Source organism: Ornithorhynchus anatinus, chromosome 8 (assembly GCF_004115215.2).
Source record: "Ornithorhynchus anatinus isolate Pmale09 chromosome 8, mOrnAna1.pri.v4, whole genome shotgun sequence".
In the NCBI taxonomy this organism is placed as follows: Eukaryota; Metazoa; Chordata; class Mammalia; order Monotremata; family Ornithorhynchidae; genus Ornithorhynchus; species Ornithorhynchus anatinus.
Genome location: NC_041735.1, coordinates 23001398 through 23019838, shown reverse-complemented (window position 1 = coordinate 23019838; position 18441 = coordinate 23001398). Strand labels below are relative to the sequence as shown.

At 43.0% G+C, this 18441-nt stretch overlaps 1 protein-coding gene across 1 annotated transcript in view; it reads left to right on the top strand.

The window, feature by feature from the left end:
* The window catches only part of LOC114813785 (DNA topoisomerase 1-like), a 51309-nt gene that overhangs the window by 24091 nt on the left and 8777 nt on the right, over positions 1-18441 (top strand). The gene's annotated exons all lie outside the window — the stretch shown is intronic.

Below are 18441 nucleotides of genomic sequence, written 5' to 3'. Positions count from 1 at the left end.
AGGGAACAGCTGGTTTGAAGATAAGACCCTGGCTGCTGATGATTTGAACGGGAAGACATTTGTGGTGCTAGAATGTCTTATGTGCTACTCATTTTTCTACTGAATTAAATACTGTAAAGTTGTGAAACACAAGAACAAGCCCCAGAGTACTTAAGAATGTATCTGTAATACATTTATTTGTATTAATCTCTTTTTCCCCATCTACACTGTAAATTCCTTGTGGGCAGCGAGCCTCTCTACCAGCACTTAATTGTTCTCTCCCAAGCGCTTAGTACAGTACTCTGTACACAGTGAGTGTTTAATAAATGTCACTGAGTAATCAATCGATTGCCACAGAAAAGGCTGAGGTAGAGGTCAACGTCATTTGTATGCTCAGGCATTTATGGGAAGAACTTCAAATTTCCATTGTCATGTTCAGATTGTGCAGTAAAAATCCATGTTCTAGCAGAATTGAGTGTATTCCTGAAAAATTACTTCCACCTAGAGCATTCAGATGCCTTCTATTGCAGGGTCTTGTTCCAAGCCCTTGGGGGCATATACATAGAAGTAAGATATGTGGTCAAAGCCATTGAACTGTCAAGTCTAATGGACTTAATCCATGACTTTTGTCAGCCTGACTGATTCTTGCCATCTACAAGACTTTCAGTTTTTGTAAAATTTGACTTTGGATTGGACAGATTGGATGTCAGACTATTTTAGATCAGTGGTTTTCAAGGATTACTGTGTTCTATATTGTGGGGTGGAGGTTGGGGGAGGTGAGTTGGGATTACAGTAAATGGTTTTACGTTAAAGGTATCTAGGCAAGTGAGCATCTGAAAACTTTTCAGTGAGGGTTTTTGTTGTTTTGGTGACTTCGGTGGCAACCCTTGAACTACAGTTCTAAAGCAAGACAAGTTTGTCCTGAAGCCACCCTTGAAATTGCTTTTTAAATTGTGAATCCTGTCAGTCAGCCCTTCAAGCCTTTTAAAAATAGAACTGGCATGTTTCATCGTAGTGGCACAAAGAAAAGAATTTATTAAATGAGAATGTTTTTTATTTTGGGGTGTAAAATATCATCTGCCTACCTGAGGCATATACTTGTTAAAAAATATTTGTTGTGAACTCCATCTCTCCAAAAGGTTGCCGAATGATTCTTAAATGACAGTGTTCATTGAATCTCTCCCTTGTTTTCATCCATCTATACCCCTTTGCCCCACCCCTCTTCAAAACCCACCTCTTTTGCTATCAGTTTACCTACTTCTTTCTCCCTTCCTTCCTCTTCCTCCACCTTCCCCCTATTTCCCTCTCCCAGATCTTCTACTTCTCCCCATTCTGCTGTGATTTTCTGTGGCCCATTTTTGCAAGTGTGCATGCACACACACAGTGTTCGCTACCCCGCCCCTTGCACCTAATAAGTAATAATGATGGTATTTGTTACTGTGCTAAGCACTGGGGCAGATGTATAATAGATTGGACACAGTCCCTGCTCCACATAGGACACTCATTCTCAAGGAGGGAAAATATCACCCTCATTTTAATGTTGAGAAAACTGAGGCACAAAGAGGTCGTGACTTTCATTCATTCAATCGTATTTATTGAGCACTTACTATGTGCAGAGCACTGTTCTAAGTGCTTGGAATGACCAGTTCAGCCACAGACTTTGCCCAATGTTGCACAGTGAGCAAGTCACGGAGCCCCAACTAGGATCCCAGCCACCTGACTCTGTCCCTTGCTCTTTGAATTATCACTGTCATTATCACTACCATGAGAGGGCCAGAGAGGAATGATAGGAATAAAGGAGCAGCAAGGATTTGACAGCATTTATGTGTGGAAAGGGTTGGGAGAAGGAAATGAGGGCTAACTGGCTAATGGGCACTCATAGATAACCGCCCTGTAGAATTCAGTCTTTGTGTATCTGAAATTGTTCCCAGGCAAGGAGACAGCTTGCTGAAACAGCTTGCTGGGCCCCATTCTGCTGAGGCCTGTTTGTGAACAGCCCCTGTAATGCACATCTTTGCTGGAATACGCATCAATACCATCTCCTTTAATTTGGCCAAGGACAGGGGAACCTAAGAATCAAATTCTCCCAAATCTGGGTGTCTGAAGGTTTACGGTATGGGAAGGTGTTCATGGAAGCAGCATCTTTTCACCTGACCTATGGAGAAGGTTTTGCATCTTCTTAGCCTGTATTGTTTTCTTTGTGAATGAAGGCAAAATTTTCCTCTCCTTTAGGCGAAATATGTAGCTCAGTGGAATCTGAGGATAGACGCCTGCCTATGCTGCTGAGTCTCTTATACTTTCTCTGAATCTCTGCCCACCAATTAATTCTGTCGTTATTTCCTGTGGATTAGGTGACTTTGGGCTGGGCCTGAACAAGAGGAGCAAGTGTCCTGCGAGTTACCATCCAGAGATGAGTTTAAGAAAATTGAGACTAAGCAAAACAGGGGTTTTGCTGGGAGGTGTCAGGAACTCTCAGCCAGTTGAAAAAAAAAGGGGGGGAGCGATTACATTGAACAATTATAATTATTAGCCACAGTTAACTGAGAGTTAAAATTATTTAAGGGGAATCAGAGGAGAGATGATGCATACAACATTTCCCCTTCCTTCATTTATTTCTCTAGTCTCGCTCCCATATGTACCTCTTAATTTTTGTACTGCTTTAAAGGCACTGGAGTGCTTTTTTCCAATCTCTTTTCCCTCCTCCATCCATCCCTCCTCCTTCCTTCCTCCCTCCTGACTTCCCTCTCACTCATAATTCTGGCAGGGGTTAAAGTAGTGCTTTCGTTAATAGAATGCATCCCCAGTCAGGTTTTCTGTTACAGTACTTGCAAGAGGGCCAAGGCTTGGGTGCTGCAGAATTGGAGTAGGTTGAAAAACTGTTGCTGCTTTTGCTTTCAGGAGAATGAGAGCTGAAAGGTTGGGGAATTATGTCTGTACAACTCTTTTGAGGTTTTTTTTAACTCTACTTAGGGGGCATGAGTTTCTAAATAACAAAAAAAAAAAATTTTTAATGTACTTTTTTTCCTTTGGTTGTGATAAAGATTTTGGGGACGTGAACTCTGGGGATTTCAGAATTAGCTGCAGAAAGGGCCCTGTGGGTTCTTGGCATCAACTAGCTAACCCTGAGAGCATTTAAGCCCAATTCAGGCTGTGTTTTGAAATAAGCTATTGAGGAGGAAAAATCACTGTATTGGAAGTGCCATATAAAGATCAGGTTGGAGTATGGGTTAAAGGTTAATGACGGGCCCTGGGGTTCTCCTTAGGGGCCACCCCAAATAGCTGGCCCAGTAGGGTCCTGGGATCCATGTGATGTACAAGCCTGAGCTGGGGGTCTCCCCGCCCTCTGAGAACAGCACATTCCCAGCTACGCATATTGCATCAGTCAGAAGATGAGCATATAAGTGGGCTCATCTATTAGTCGTTAAGGTGAGGTGAAACGGCAGGAATGGACATGCCCCCACTTGGTATACCTGAGAGCTCATCTTCAGGTTAGACGAGTCCTCTTCTCCCCTGCCTCCCTCCCCCCCCCCCTTTTAATCCAACCTCCTGGGAAAGCAAAGCATTTGCCGTATGGAGAGGTCTCTGACAGCATGATTCATAGCAGCAAGGTTACCCAAGATACAGGGACAAGTGGGAAAAACCTTTCTTGAAGGACTCCTTTCTTGATGGTTGCTAAACACAAGAGGAAAATTTTCCTCACTCTTGTTTTTGTAGGAAGAGTACTGTTTTATTTTTGGTAATCAGAGCTCACGTTTTTTGTATTATAGATCCATTTGCTAAGTGTCACTGAACAGCTCACCAGTAAATTATAGGCTTGCACGGTACTGGATACATCTTCAGCTACTGCGCACAGGAATTTTCTTATATAAGCATGAACAAGCATGCCTACTACTTTAAGGCCGAGAGCAGGTAGTCAAATGAGTGTTTGATCACCGCAAAATAGTGTAGCCTAATGAAAGAGCACGGGTCTGGGTTCCAATCCTGGCTGCTCCACATGCCTGCTTTATGACCTTGGGGCAAGTCATTTAACGTCTAATAATGATTGTGGTATTTAAGCGCTTACTGTATGCCAAGAACTGTACTAAGCGCAAAATCTGCAAAATGGGATTCAGTGCCCGTTCTCCCTCCTACTTAGACCGTGAGCCTCATGCGGGACCTGATTATCTTGTATCGACCCCAGCGCTTAGTGCAGTGCTTGGCACATAATAAGCATTTAACAAATACCACTCTGATTATCACCACTGTGATTATCACCAGACAATACATCATAGCCATTAACAATTGGGAACAGCAGTTCCCCCATTTCTCTCAAATTTTGGGATGAAAACTAAATTGTTTCAGCTGGACTACACTTGATTAAAAAAAAAATTGTTCAAGTGTGTGACAAACCTGTGAAGCTCCTCTTTTAAAAAAAGATCGTGATGCTTGGAGATGTTTTTTATCATGTTTTTCTTGTATAACTGAGTCCTTTCTGAACTGTATTCATAAATTAGAATCTGTGGCTCGTGATGCTACTCTAAAACTTTGAACAGTTTGGGCTGCCTAAAATTCTTGTTCTCCCGCTTACTATTGGGTGGCGTTGAGACTGATGGTCTTAGTATCCATCACATAAATCCATTAACATAAATCCTCATGTTAAGGACATACTCGTTAGATTTCTGTAGAATTTTGGAGAAAAGAATTAACAAAGAACAACAGTGGTGACCGCCACCTTCCCAGCCACCACTGAAGGTCCAGGCTCCTGCAAGCTCTTTGAACCTATTTTGTTTTTATTTGTGTTGTAGTATTTCATCAATCTTGATGTCTGTCTTTAACTCTTTCCCCCCTCTAAGCCCCCCTAAGGGACAGAAACTGTCTAATTCCCACCTCTTCTCTCTTAACCCTTAGAACGTTGCTTTTGCACACAGTAAGCACTTAACTACAACTGTTACTGTCTCTGTAAGGAATGTGGAAAGCTGTGCTTTGCTTTGGATGTTCTATTTTAGCTGAGCAGTGGTAGATCCAGAATTTATTTATTGGGTAGTAGTGTTATCTATAATTTTGATTTATTTTTTTTTTTAAAAAATAGCAGTACCATGTCAAAGAAAACCAAGGACCCCATTGGGTAATTATTGTGGGTGAGTATAGAGGAGGAGCCCATTCAAGGGAGTCTTCCCTTCCCCTTTCTCTACTTCAAGGGGAACAGCAGGAGGGGTGTTGTTTAGTCAGAGACTTTTCAGATATAGGCAGGAGTTTTAGGCAACTACATGAATGCCCCAAACGTATTGATTGCTTTTAGGGCCAGAACATGTGTTCAGAAAAATCTCCTCCATATTTAGAATAGTGTGTACTTTGGTCAGTAGCGACTGCGTTAGATGCTCCCAGTTCTCCACCAATTCTTCTCATGTGCTCCTTTGTTGGGGAAGGGGCTGTCAGCCCTAGTTCTCTCTCCAAGCACACCTTAGGTACCCTGTGTAATCTTCCCTCCATATGACTCCCCCTTTGCTGGGCTGGGAAATGACATTCCTCCAAGCACTGCGTGCCAATTATGTAGTTTTTCCAAGGCCAATCCAGAGTCCCGAATCCTCTGGTTAATCCTAAATTGGGATAATCAGGAATTTACCATATTGGGTTGGAAGCAGAATACTGGTGTTCTTTTCTTTATGAATAGGATTAGATCGAATATATTATTGCAGTCGATAGCCCTGCTCTCGTCAAAAAAAGTAGTTGGAGTCTGATACAGCAGAAACCATTGAGTGATTTCCTGTTGTGGTCATTTGCAGCAAATCAATGTTGTTTGTGCTTCAATCCAGTGCTGCTTTACATACCACAGAGCCTAACGATTGTTGAATGCTGAGACTGTGATAGCATTTTTATGGACAAATATGATCTTGCTCTTTTATGTTATGAAATGTAAAATTGGGAAAGGAGTAATTTCCCAAATGTTCTTCAGTGAGTGGAGAGAAGCAGGAATGGATCTGAGACTGTTTAGCAATCTCTGTTTTTTCCTGCCTATCTTTTGACAATCATAGGTTGACTAAAAATGACCCTATACAATTGAATACCTCACCACTCACATCTAATATACTTTCAGTCAGTCTTATTTATTGAGCGCTTACTGTATGCAGAGCACTATACTAAGCTCTTGGGAGAGTACACTGCAGCAGAGTTGGTAGGCCCGTTCCCTGCCCACAAAGAAACTTCTCACATTTCTGCTTTCCTAATCAGTTGATACCCATGTGGGAAAGACTATCTCAAATCTGCCTTAGCTCTCAGCTACTGCTGTCATCCATGAATGATGTTGCATTTTGCATTTCCCCTCCAAATATGGAATGAATGTCTCTTAGAAGGCTTACCCAATGAACATAGTTTTCAAATGCAAATCCAGTTCCCTTTGTGCTTCATGAGCTAGTATTTTAAAAGTTTAAAATTCCATGGGTCATGAGCAAGGAATGCTTGTAGGTGATTTTTAATGTCACCCCAGTTCTCCCCATAGAAACAGCATGGCATAGTGGATAAAGCATGGGCCTGAGAGTCAGAAGGTCATGGGTTCCACCACTTGTCTGCTGTGTGACCTTGGCCAAGTCACTTCACTTCTCTGGGCCTCAGTTACCTCCTTTGTAAAATGGGGATTGAGTCTGTGAGCCCCACAAGGGACGGTGACTGTGTCCAACTCAGTCCGCTTGTGTCTACCCCAGTGTTTAGTACAGATCCTGGCACATAGTAAGTGCTTAACTACCAGCATTATTATTTTAAAGCCCTTTTAAAATCTCATTGATGGGAGACCTTTCCCAGCTGAAGTCTAAAGATAGAACCCCAGTTCCTGTCCTCTCAAATGCCACTTAAATACCTTCAACCTCCAAGCACTTATGTTCAGTGCATCTCTTACATAGCCCATCATTTAAGCACCAACTCATGTACCTCACATTCTTCCTCCTATCGTTATCTTATTTTACCATCTGTTTCTCTGCATGCATGAGCTCAAGCGCGCGCGCGCACACACACACACACATATATACACTATCTAGTGAAGCTGGTGGCTAGATTGCAGGATCCTTAAGAACAGTTATCGTGTCAACTGATTCCATCATATTCTCTCAAGTGCCTAGTCCAGTACACTGCCCACAGTTGGCACTCAAGAAGTTCTGTTGATTGTTTTGATAGTGGGACTTTTGACTCTCTCTGGCGTGTTCCCAGAGGTGACTATATGATCATTAAAATGCAAAGGCCAAATGCCACTGGACACCCCCATGTACTCTTTCCCAGTACTTATCATGGGGCTCTGTACAAAATAAGCACTTCATAAATATTTCTCCTACTCCCACTCTACACAGCATCTTCTTTCCTCTAGTGTTCTTCTCCCCACAGGGAGACTGCAAACAGTATGGACCAAACCCAATCTTACCTTCTGAACTCTTTAACCTCCTGACGAAAGGGAACTTATAAGTGTAACGTCACCATCCCTGACCCCCCAGAACCTGGAAATTCTAACCCCAAAGTCTAATAATAGTATTCGTTAAGCACTTACTATGTATCAAGCACTGTTCTAAGCACTGGGGAAGATATGGAGTAATCAGGTTGGACACAGTCCCTGTCCCACCCAGGGCTCACAATCCAGAGACATAGTGTCCTTATCTGTGCAGTTTTAGAGGTTTGTCTCCAAACCCAGGAGTGGTGCAAGTGCAAACAATATCTGTTTTACTATCAAGGAACATTTTGATGGCTGTCTTCCTCCAATCTCGTGCATTTTTAATAACTTTTGTGGACTACAAGCTTTTGTAAGGCTGTTCCATTTTTATTATCACCACACAACATATCTGAAGTGCCGTGTCTGGTGTGCCAATACCCACTATAGCAGTCAGGGGTCGAAGGGATTTTGGATCCCTGAAAATAATCCCCTCAAAGTACATTGCAATCCTGAAAAATAGAGGCAGGATTGAAAGTGAGGAGGGAGGAGGTGGCAGATAGGAGCAAAGTTGTGAAGAGAGAAAGTTTGGGGGGCAGGCAGGGAGAGAGATATCAGAATAATGGGCTGTGTGAAGCATCGGTATGCCCCAATATGGAGTTAATGTAATGTATTGATGTGAATTATTGAGCAATGAAAATAGCTTTTTGTGGGTGACTCTTTTGTGAGTCGTGCCCTATGCAGCTATGAAAGAGGTCAATACTCTTAGCCCCATTTTATAAGCAAAGAAATGGAAGCATCATTAAATCCTGGTTTCTTTTTTAACCCAATGAACCCCATTTTTCCTTGAGTGGCTTTGACTTGTTCTTGTGAAGCCTGCACCTTTTTCTAGGAGAAAAAGAGCCTTTGACCATTTCCGAAGGAATACAGACTTTGGTAGGCTTCTGGTTGTAGTGGTTAATTCAGATAAGTATGGGGGGCATACTGGTGAGGGGTTTGTAATATCTCCTCAGAAACGGAGAATCGTCCCTTAACACTGAGGTTCCTCTGTGGTAGATTCGAAGTCCCAAAGCCCATTTGTTAAAAAAAAAAAAAAAATGAAGTCAAGGTTTGTTTACCCTTTATAGACTTATACATAATTCTCATTTTGTTCCACTTCTTTTGCTCATCCGTAGACCCAAATACAGGATTCCCAAAGAAAAACTAGTCTCATTTGCTAGAGATTTATGGGGTTGGACTGGGTTTGGCTGAGCTCCTTACCACCTCCCCCTTCCCTTCATTTTGGACAAAGGGGACACAGTGAGGGGATCATCTCCCTTGCCAAACTGGAAATGACCCCCAGTTGGTGGGGGCGAAAGCCATGTGACAGAACACCCCAAAAGTGGGACTGATCTGACCTGCAGGGTCAGCTTGGCCTTCCGATGTTGTGAACTGAAACCGGGATCCAGAGACAGAGTAGAAAGGCCCTTGTTTTAGGTCACCGAAAGGTGAATGGTAGAGATGGTGATACAAAATAATCTTGCCTAGATAACTAATTTATCCCCCTCTGTAAGCTTGTTGTGGTCACGGAGCATATCTGCTAACTGTTGTTTCGTATTAAGAGCTTGGGAGAGTACAATGGTCTGCACTTAATATGCACTCAATAAATACCATTGATTGAGAGGCTTGAGATGGTGTCTGCATCCCCGGGAAACAAATGTGCAGCCGCGCCTATACCTAGAAGAAAGACAGAACTCCACCAGAGATCTCGGATGGGACTCCACACACTGTGCCACGCAAAGAATAAATTGTGGAGATAAGGAAAGAGTCAGGGGAAGAAAAGGGGGAGAATGAGTGTGTGAAACAGGATGCATATGGGGGGCTGAGGAAGCTCTTGAATACCCCAATTCTAATTATGTGAAAGGGAGGGAGAGTTGGAAAAGATAGACAAGAGAAATTGTGGGCAGGTAAAGGAAGAACAACAGAAGGAAGGGAAACCCCAGGCCCAAATTTTGACCAGTTTAGTAAAAAGTGCTTGCTCACTTAGTTTCACTCAGCACCGTTCATGGTGGTTCCATAACTTGCTTTCTTAAATCTGTTCGAGTGACGATCTGGGACAGAGCCAGGAGATGTTATCCTCTGCTGTCTTGTTGGAGATTTCAGCTCTTGATTAAATGGTTTCATTCTGGTTCGGTTCATCTTTTTGAACTCGGCCTGCCCATGTAACAGTTAACTACCGTTAGATGGGCCTGTAATCTTGTATGTAAGCATTTGATCTTCTCTGTGAAACCCCTGTCAAGTGGCTTGTGGGATTTGGAAGATTACAGATGGACATAGGCTCTCGGACGTAATGGGGGAGAGAAAGGGGCTCTTTGAAGGCTTCATGGACGGGTGAGTTTACAAAATTCAGTACTTTTGTTTACAACAAGGCAAAAGACGGCATTTCCTGCATTTGACCGATAACTCAGAAAATTAAACAAGTGGGTTGTGTTGCAAGAGCATTTACATCACTGCAGTATTACTGAACTTTCGCAGATGAGGAAGTGATGCGAATTCTGTGTTTTGTGTGACTCCAGAAGGAACAGCAGTTCCTTATTGTTTTACTCTCTTAAAAGCATGTTGCAAATTCCTTCCCAGAGCCAGCCCGGCCTCTCACATCCAGGGTGGAATACATTTGGTCATAATAACACCCAACTAGTCTCTGAATTCAAATCAATGCCTTGCAGGTCCTCCCTTTGGTAGCTGAGATTCATGTCCTCATAAATGTTAGTTCACTGATATTCTAGTAAAGGGATTAAGTCCCGAGAAAACCCCCTGTTTGGACATCTGTTAATCAGTGATATTTACCGAGCAGGGAATGTCTGCTAATTCTGTTGTATTGTACTTTCCTAAGTGCTTAGTACAGTGGTCTGCACATATAAGTGCTTAATAAATACCATTCACTGATTGGTTACTATGTAAAGTGCATTACACTAAGCACGTGGGAAAGTGCAGTTCTGAGTTGAAAACGAGGGCTTTCATTTTTTTTTTTTTTACTGAATCCTGAATAGTTGAACAAACACCTGGGTTTCATCCGTAACTCTTTGGCCAGAGTGGGCCTGTGAATGTGGGCAGGACAGCCCCCGGAACCCTGACAGTAACCCCAAGAATACACTGACAGGAATGAATGAGTCCTGGATTAGCTGGGATTTTGGAGAGTGGTTAGTGTCAATTGAGTAAAATGTGTTGAAGGAGGAGTTACGATTTAGAGGAAGGAGAGGTAAGGTAGGTAGAGAAAAAAAGATATGAACCGTGGCTTACTCCACCTGGCATAACCTGACACGTGATCCAAGTCTGGTACTAATAATCTCAGTGTTCATCATGTTACGTTTCCCCCAGGCATATGAAATGTGAATGTCATATTTTGCTTTTTGATTTCCATTGGGAAAAGAGGAGGAGTTAAGAGCAGTTCCTTCAGGCTCCTGATTGGTGCCTCTTTATGTGTGCACCTCCTACCCCCTTCCTCCCAGTTACAGAGCTACTCCCCATCACCAATCTGATTAGGATCATCTCTACGAGGAAGAAGTCCAGACCTGACATGGACAGCAAATTGCAGGACCCCTGGGGGGTGAGAGCAGTTTCTTCTTGGGACCTCTCTCTAGCTGACTAGTGCTATTATATTCTGTGGGAACACCAGAATTTCACAACCTGGAGAGGGTTGGAAGAAAGGAGGAGGATGAGGAAGTCTGATGATTCCAGCCCAGGCCATGTATGGTTTACCTCTCACCCCTGCACCTGGGCAACAGGGCTGCAAGCAGTGGGATATGAACACAATAATGTGCAGCATTCAGGATTTAATTGTTGTGAGCGAACACTTGTGGAGTAGGTGTGCAGCCTCCCTTTTTATGGTATTTGTCAGCGCTTACTGTGTTCCAGGCACTGTACTTAGCACCAGAGTAGATACAAGCTAATCAGGTTCCTGTCCCCCATGGCTCACAGTCTTAATCCCCATTTTACAGATGAGTTGACTAAAGCACAGAGAAGTGAAGTGACTCACAGCAGAAAAGTGGCAGAGCTAGATTGCAAACTCCCAGGCCCTTTCTCTATCCACTAGGCCACGCTGCTTCTCATATTGCCCCAAAATAGAATTCTTTGTGTTCTTCAAAATAGACAGTGCATCGGTTCCTGACTGAAAAGATGTGGTCAGAAGTTCTGGAGAGGTTTTTAAGAGGGATACTATTTAGGGAAAGGTGATAATGTTGCTCCATATGTGTAGGAAGACCTAGTTTTGGGTGTCGTCTTGAGTCAGCACTGTGTTATCGTTGCCCTGAATCTTTGAGGACACGGAAGTAAGAAATGGAGGTATGAAGGACAAGTGACCAATTCTGAGTGCCCCACCTTCCTTTGGGTGCCTTAAACCCCCTGCTGTTGCCTTGACTACCCATCCGGGAATTGGAGAAGCAACTATTTTAAGAGAAAGAACCTGGCTAGGGTTTGGAAGGTACAGAACCAAGCAGTGCCACAGGCACAAGAATTGTAACTTGTGCTAAACCATCTGTCATTCGGGTGTCCTTGCCATCCTTTAGTCATCCTTTAGTTCTGCATGGATGTGTAATGATAGGGTCAGTTTTGAGAGGTATTTTATCGTTGTTTGGCGTTGGCTGTTTGGCCAAAGTGGAAAGAGCGTGGGCTTGGGAGTCAGAGGTCATGGGTTCTTCTCCTGGCTCCGCCACTTGTCAGCTTTGTGACTTTGGGCAAGTCACCTGACTTCTCTGTTTCTCAGTGACCTCATCTGTAAAGTGCGGGTTAAGACTGTGAACCCCACATGGGACAACCTGATTACCTTGTATCTACCTCAGTGCTTAGAACACTGTTTGGCACTTAGAAAGCGCTTAAATACCATCATAATTATTATTATTATTGTTAAATACCCTATTTGATGCCATATATTAGTCCTGTTACTTGTGTTACCTAAGTAGGTCAGTTCTCAATAGGTAGCCGTTTGTTCATTCATTCACTCAATCGTATTTATTTAGCTCTTACTGTGTGCAGAGCACTGTACTAAGCTCTTGAGAGAGGACAGTAGAACAGTAAATAAGCCCCCCCCCCCATAACAAGTTTACAGTCTAGAGATGAGCTTAACAGTCTAGCTTTCTGGTTGCTACTATTTCTCTGACTTAATTGGAATCAGGATTTGCCAGAATGTTGTTCTGAATACAGTTCAGAATGTTGAATTGTTTTTTGGTTTTTTTTTTCTCTTGGAATGCTCCTCCTCAAAAGGAAACATTTGTCAATACAGCAAATAATAAATAATAATAATTATGGTGTTTAAGCGCTTACTATATACCAAGCACTGCAGTTGTGCCCCTACAAATGTAAGCTCTTCATGGGCAGGGAACGTGTCTGCTAATTATGCTGTATTGTTCTCTCATGCTTAGTACAGTGCTCTGCCCATAATAAACACTCAAATATGATTGATTTAATTGGGCAGGCTTTTTTTTAAGGGGAGATACCTATCTTAGTTCCAGATGAAATCCAGATGAAAAGTTTGTAAACAGGCGATTTGGTCGGGATTCTGAGGGTACTGATGATCAGTGTCCTTCTTAAAAGAAATAAGATTGAGCTCTGGGCTGAAAATCCAGGGTCTGGGGTTTGTTTTACCAGCTTTCTGACCGATTCCAAGGAGAATTTTATAAATTGATGCAGTTATTTGCCCTGGAGTAGCAGTTGGTAAATGCACTTAGAAATTCCCGGTAAGTCAGTACTCGAAAGGGTTGGTGCTTTGTCTACTAAATCATTCTTTATGCTGTACAACTAGAGAAGCCATGTTGCCTAATGGATAGAGCACAGGCCAGGGTGTCAGAAGAACCTGGGTTCTAATCATGGCTCTGCCACCTCTGTCGTGTGGCAAGTCACTTAATATCTGTGCCTGTTACCCCCTCTATAAAATGGGATTATAAACTGAAGCCCCATTTAGGACATGGACAGTGTCCAACCTGCTTACCTTGTATCTACCCTAGCACACACTAAGTGCTTAAGATACCATAAAAAAACCTAACGAATTGGAACTAGCACATCCTTCTCTGCTATTATGTCCAGTTTCCTTTAAGAGTAAGCTGTCTTAATTTTGTAGCACTAAATTCTCTTGAAGCACTGGGGTAATGTTCCTGACGAACACAGTTAAAGAAAACTGAGTTGATAGTGAGTGCTTCCAACCACTGCATGACATTCTATCCAGAACCATATCCAATGTTGGAAGAAAGTTTCCTAATTCCCTTTCAGCGTTCTATCCAAAATGTCCAGTAAAAACACACATTCTGGAAGAACTGAGTAGAATTGCCAGGGTCGACTTGTTCTTGTCCTTGCTTTGGTTTTACTTGGGTTCACATGAGTTCAATTTGGACCCAATGCCATTTCATTTTTGCAGTATTTGATATTGAGACACTAGTTCCTAGATGTGTTCCTCTGGACTAGTTCAGGGATTCCATACTAGTACAGAGAGTTACTTTTTCTTTAATGGAATTTAAGTGGTTACCTTGAATTGCCAGGAAGGTAAAATAGTGGCTTTTTAAAAATTTCTTCTAAGAAGCTACTTTGGGAAGGTTTGTGTGTCTCTTGTCTATTTTGAAAGCAGTTGGTACTGTTCTGAATAATGGGTGCACTAGTTACCTTTCGCAGAGACCAATTGTATTGTTTTTGCCTACTTAAAATGTAAAACAAAGCTGACTGATGGAAGACTAGTTTTAGATCTGAGAATTGGGGGATCTTTATGGTTTACTGGTTTCTCTATGAACCTGCAAGTTCATTTCTCAACAACTAGTTTCCCTGTCTGGCAATGTCTTTTTTTATTTCCTCTCCAAGGAGCACGGCAGTCTCGGGGGTCTTGCCTGCATTGTCTACTGGAGCTGTGACCTTTCAGCATTTAGTCTTCACCCCTCCCCGAACCTCTCAGCACTTCCTACAGATCTTCAACTTATATGTTATTTATATTCATGTCTGTTTCCCTGTCTAGACTGTAAGCTCGACATGGGCACGAACGATTCTGTTAGCTGTTGTACTGGACTCTCCCAAGTGCTTAGTACGGTACTCTGTGCAGACTAAGTGCTCAAGTTCCATTGATTGCTTCTTGAGGAAATCTGTCAAGGAGGCAAAGTGTAAGACTGGCAGTGGGCTTGAGAAAAGAAGGCAGTGTGTAACAGGGAAAAAAAACACTGGCAAGGGCGTGGAATGGTACGGGGCATAAGGGGCTGGAATTTTTTTGTTGTTGTTTTGTAAATTCTACCCAGGTTTTCTGGGGGGAGCCTCCCCTAGCAGATTTACGGCAGTAGCATGTTACATTTCCTACTCTTCTAACCTGCCAATTGTTAGATTGTCCCAGGTATCGGAAACAGCAGAATCATTCATCGTGCTACCTCCTTGGCCAAAAAGACTCAGAGTTCACTTACACTTACACTTTGGGCCTTGGTGGTGGGGTAATTTGAGTTTGATGTTACTACTGTAATTGGCCCGAGCATTACCTGGAGAAGAATGCAAAGAAATCCTGGGACGCTGAATCTAAGGAATGGCCGAAACAGAAGCCAAGGTTAATTTAGGAGTATGATTGGAATAAGTGTATCCATAAATCCCTCTTGGCTGTTTCCTTTAAGGGTTAAGACCCTACAATATCTTTTAAGAACAGAGTTCAGCACGGGGGACTGGCCAAAGTTGATTTTTTTAAAGTAGTATTTACACGCTTATTTCATGCCAGGCACTGTATAAAGCACTGGGGTAGATACAAGCTAATCAGGTTGGACACAGTCCCTGTCCCACTTGGGGTTCTCAGTCTTAATCCCCATTTGACAGATGAGATAACTGAGGCCCAGAGAAGTAAAGTGACTTGCCCAAGGTCACAGAGCAGTCAAGTGTCAGAGCCAGGATTCGAACCAAGGCCCTTCTGACTCCCAGGACCATGATCTTTCCACTAAGCTACACTACTTTGTGTCGTTCAGGCTGGGGAGGGTCTGTGTCAGGTGAGGCTTCAGTCACTACAGGGCTTTAGGATGGGGGAAGCAGATATTTCTTCCTATGTTAGCTCTTCTATCTTTTCCTGGTGCACGTTCAGCCATGTGGTTTCTAGAAATCTGCTGATTAGGAACCCAGAATTAGTGGGTAATCTTCCAATTCCATACATGGTTTCTAGTTTTCCTACAGAAACTCTTTCCTCGCCTTTATTCCAAGAAGTAATGGCTAATACGTGCCAGCATTAAACTAGAATCCAAATAAGGCTGTTGGCAAAGGGAAAAATGAGGAATGTCATTTCTGCAGAAAGGTGGTTCTGCTGTCCTGACTAGGTTAAGCAGGCAAAAATATTTTCCAACTTCTGAGGCAGAACTGGCATCAGCCAACAACACAGTCTCATGCTCTGGGCTCATGGAACTGATTTTTAAAAAGTGGCTACACTAAGAGCTGTGTAATCTTTTTTTGTTAAAAAAAGCGACATTAATTTTTCAAAACTCTTAGCATAACTGGTTTTGGGTTTGTTTTTTTGGGGGGGGATGGGGGGGTTAAATCGGTCCCATTTGATGGAGGTAAAAGGGCTGGACACTTCAAATCTAGCCAGGGAACTTCTGGATCTAAACAGGATCCTGGAAATTCTTTTCCGCTTCTGTTGGGTCACCACAGAGAGGCGTTTTAGCCTAGAGTGAAAACAAATTCAGCATATTTTCATAAATGTATGAGCACCTCCAGACATGAGAATAAAATGCTGGGGGAGGGAGAGTGGGCAGGTCTGTACCCAGCATAGCCTAGTGGAAAGAGCATGGGGGGGGGTCCTGGAAGTCAGAGGATGTTGGTTTGGCTCCACCACATGTCTGGTGTGTGATCTTGGGCAAGTCACTTAACTTCTCTGTGCCTCAGTTTCCTCTTTTGTAAAATGGAGATTAAGACTATGAGCCCCAGTGGAACAGGGACCGTTGTCCAACCCGATCACCTGTACCTACCTCAGCACTTAGAATAGGGCTTGGCACATAGTCAGTGCTTAACAAGTGCTTAACACCCTAAGTGTTATTATTATTATTACTTCCAGCCAAGCTGTGTGATTTGACCTGAAAGCATGCATGCATTAGGTCAGCTTTGTGAATAAATTGGTTTTTTTCATCTTTTATCAACACTTTCATCAGCACTTCCTTGGTTCTGAAAGTTTTTCCTCCTGAAGCAATTGAAATTTTCTTCTGCTCCTTCAGTTTCAGTTGTCCAGTGACAGTTGTTCACTTGGAGCAGTGTAGTCTAATGGAAAGAGCATGGGCCTGGGAGTCAGGACCTGTATTCTAATCCTGGCTCCACCACTCATCTGTTGTATGACCTTAGGCAAGTCACTTCCTTTTCTCTGTGCCTGTTACCACATCTTCAAAATGGTGATTCAGTCCTTCTCTCTCCTACTTAAAATGTGAGCCCCATGTGGGGTAGGGATTATGTCCAACCTGATTAATTTACATTTACTCCTGTTCTTAGAGCAGTGCTTGGCACATAGTATGTGCTTAACAAGTATCATAATGATTATTACTGTAGGGACTGGACAAATAGCTATTTCTGAGGCTGCATTGGATCGCATGGGGGAGTTGAATCCTCATAGGCTTTTCAGGGGAATCTTCCTTGTCCTCAGTATCTTCATCCCGAAATTAAAGGGATGAATGTGGTGGCACAAATGTTGGGCAATTAAAAGATTTTGGGGCCATTTTGACCCCAAATGGAGTGGATTTGAATGGGAGATGGAGATGTAAGTCAATGTGTGATGCAGGGTAGAGAATATATTTGTGTTAGCTTTAATCTTCAAGGTGATTTAAAGTGACCTTTTTGTTATTTAAGTAAAATCAGTTTTATTCAGTATAGAGATTGCATTCTTGAAGAATCCTGGGTTAAGAAATCTTGCGTTAGAATATGGATAGCGCTTTGTTATATCTCCAGACAGATACTTGCCATCAGCAGAACATTCCCTAACTCTGCAACTGCCGAATTAGATTCAGAACTCAGTGAGCACTTGCATTGTAGGAGAACTGACTGTACAGTAAACTCCCGGTTATCAGACCGAGGATTACCCACTTTGAAACTGCAGTATATAGTAATAGTAATGCAGGAGGGTTGGGGGAAGAAAAGTGACAAAGGCCAAAGGCCTTAGCTGGTGAACAGGGTTTGGCTGGAGAATTGAGTGTGCTCTGCTGTTTAAAAAGGTCTGGCACATATAGTTTTTTTTAAATGAACAGTATAATAATTGTGGTGTTTAAGCACTTACTATGTGCCAAGCATTATTATAAGCACTAGGAAGATAGAAGATATTCAGGTTGGACAAAGTCCCTGCCCCTGATAGAGTTCAGAGGGAGTAGGATTTAATCCCCATTTTACAGATGAAGAAACTGAGCCATAGTGGAAGTGAAGTGACTTGCCCAAGGTCACCCATCAGGCAACTGGCAGAGTCGAAATTAGGACCTAGGTCCCCTGACTCCCTTGCTTGTTTCACCACGCCATGCTACTTCAGTACATTTCTGCTTGCCTGTAACTTTGGCACGGTATGAAGTCAGTCATTTATCCCCGGGTTGAATTCAATTCTCGTAATAGGTCCTTATGGACAGTGATTGGATCCAGGTCTTAACTTGACCTCTGTGCTTGAGGTCAGGACTGAGCCCCATCCTTGAGAGGGAAATCTAACCATTTCCATTCTGATTGAGGGCTGGCACTCCTGGCCCCCAAGGACACATCTCAAAATTTCTGGAGGGATTCCTGGCCCCAGAAGGCATGTTGCAGTTGGCAGCAAGCAGTGCCCTCGATTTACGGGGACCAACTGGATTACACTCCTCTAGCCCCCCTCTAGACTGTAACTCTGTGTAAGCAGGGAATATGTCTGTTCACTAGATCGTACTCCACCAAGAGTCCTCTGCACAAAATAAGTGCTCAATAAGTACTATTAACTGACAATGTAAAGATGAGGCAGCCTGACCTGAGAAGCCACAGAGGAAACCTACCCTCTTGGCTTGTTTTATGCCGTCGATTAGTTTCCGAACCATAGAGGCACCACGGACACATCTCTCCCAGAACGCCCCGCTCTCCATCTGCAATCGTTCTGGTAATGTATCCACAGAGTTTTCTTG